We start from the raw sequence: 2,584 nt of genomic DNA, 5'->3' as shown, positions 1-2,584 counted from the left end.
TGCACAACTAGATGGAAACTGAACAACCTGCTCCTGAATGACTACTGAATAAACAATGAAATGAAGACAGAAATAAAGATGTTCTTCAAAACCAATGAGAATGAAGACATAATTTACCAGACTCTGGGACACATTTAAAGATGGGTCTAGAGGGAAATTTATAGCAACAAACGCCCACATGAGAAGCAAGGAAAGATAAAAAATCAACACCCTAACATCAAAATTGAAAGAGCTAGAAGAGCAAGATTTAAAAAACTCAAAAGCTAGCAGAAGACAAGAAATAACTAAGATCAGGGCAGAACTGAAGGAGATAGAGACACAAAAAAAACCCTTCAGGCCAGGCGCGGTGGCTCACACCTGTAATCCCAGCACTTTGGGAGACCGAGGCGGGTGGATCACGAGGTCAAGAGACCAAGACCATCCTGATCAAAATGGTGAAACCCCGTCTCTGCTAAAAATACAAAAAATTAGCTGGGCGTGGTGGCGCACGCCTGTAGTCCCAGCTACTCAGGAGGCTGAGGCAGGAGAATTGCCTGAACCCAGGAGGCGGAGGTTGCGGTGAGTCGAGATCGTGCCATTGCACTCCAGCCTGGGTAACATGAGTGAAACTCCGTCTCAAAAAAAAAAAAAAAAAAAAGATAAAAGGGATATTACCACCAATTTCCCAGAAATACAAACTACCATCAGAGATTACTACAAACAACTCTATGCACACAAACCAGTATATCTGGAAGAAATGGATAAATTCCTGATATCATCCTGATACCAAAGCCTTGCAGAGGCTCAAATAAAAAAAAAATTTCAGGCCAATATTCATGATGAACATTGTTGCAACAATCTTCAATAAAATACTGGCAAACGGACTGCAACAGCACATCAAAAAGCTTATCCATCACGATCAAGTAGGCTTCATCTCAGGCCTGCAAGCCTGGTTCAACATATGCAAGTCTACAAATGTAATCCATCACATAAACAGAACCAAAGACAAAAACCACATGATTATCTCATAGATGCAGAGAAGGCCTTCGACAAAATTCAACAGCACTATACGTATGCTATAAACCATCAATAAACTAGGTATTGATGGAATGTATCTCAAAATAATAAAAGCTATTTATGACAAACCCACAGTCAATGTCATACTAAATGGGAAAAAACTGGAAGCATTCCCTTTGAAATCTGGCACGAGACAAGGATGCCCTTTCTCACCACTCTTATTCAATATAATATTGAAAGTTCTAGCCAGAGCAATCAGGCAAGATAAAGAAATAAAGTGTATTCTATTAGGAAAAGAGGAATTCAAATTGTCTCTGTTTGCAGATGACATGATTGTATATTTAGAAGACCCCATGGTCTCAGCCCAAAATCTCCTGAAACTGATAAGCAACTTCAGCAAACTCTCAGGATAAAAAATCAATGTGCAGAAATCACAAGCATTCCTATCCACCAATAAAAGACAAACAGAGAGCCAAATAAAGAGCCAACTCCAATTCACAATTGCTACAAAGAGAGTAAAATACCCAGGAATACAACTAACAAGGAATGCAAAGGACCTCTTCAAGGAGAACTATAAAACACTGCTCAAATAAATAATAGAGTACACAAACAGACAGAGAAACAGTCCATGCTCATGGTTAGGAAGAATCAATATTGTGAAAATGGCCATACTGCCCAAAGTAATTTATAGATTCAATGCTATTCCCATCCAGCTACCATTGATCTTCTTCACAAAACTGGAAAAATCCACTTTACACTTCATATGGAACCAAAAAAGAGCCTACATATCCAAGACCATCTTAATCAAAAAGAACAAAGCTGGAGGTATCACACTTCATGACTTCAAACTATACTACAAGCCTACAGTTATCCAAACAGCATGGTGCTGGTACCAAAACAGAGATACAGACCAATGGAATAGAACAGAGGCCTTGGAAACAATGAGACACATCTACAACCATCTGATATTTGACAACCTGTCAAAAACAAGCTGGGGAAGGATTCCCTGTTTAACAAGTGGTGTTAGGAAAACTGGATAGCCATGTGCAGAAAGCTGAAACTGGACCCCTTCCTGACACCTTACACTAACATTAACTTCATGTGTATTAAAGTTTTAAACATAACACCTAACACCATAAAAACCCTAGAAGAAAACCTAGGCAAAACCATTCAGGACATAGACATAGGCAAGGACTTCATGACTAAAATACCAAAAGCATTGGCAACAAAAGCCAAAATAGACAATTAGGATCTAATTAAACTCCAGAGCTTCTATACAGTGAAAGAAACAATCATTAGAGTGAACAGGCAACCAACAGAATAGGAAAAAATTTTTGCAATCTACCCACCTGACAAAATGCTAATATCTAGAATCTACAAAGAACTAAAGCAGATTTACAGGAGTAAAACAAACAAATCCATTCAAAAATAGGCAAAAGATATGAATACTTTTCAAAAGAAGACACATATGAGGCCAAGAAACATGAAAAAATGCTCATCATCACTGGTCATTAGAGAAATGCAAATCAAAACCACATTGAGATACCATCTCACGCCAGTTAGAATGGCGATCATTAAAAAATCTGGA

The sequence above is a fragment of the Cebus imitator genome, unplaced genomic scaffold (genome assembly GCF_001604975.1).
Source record: "Cebus imitator isolate Cc_AM_T3 unplaced genomic scaffold, Cebus_imitator-1.0 Scaffold188, whole genome shotgun sequence".
In the NCBI taxonomy this organism is placed as follows: Eukaryota; Metazoa; Chordata; class Mammalia; order Primates; family Cebidae; genus Cebus; species Cebus imitator.
The sequence above is the reverse complement of the archived record's forward strand: the minus strand, read 5'-3'. Positions refer to the sequence as shown.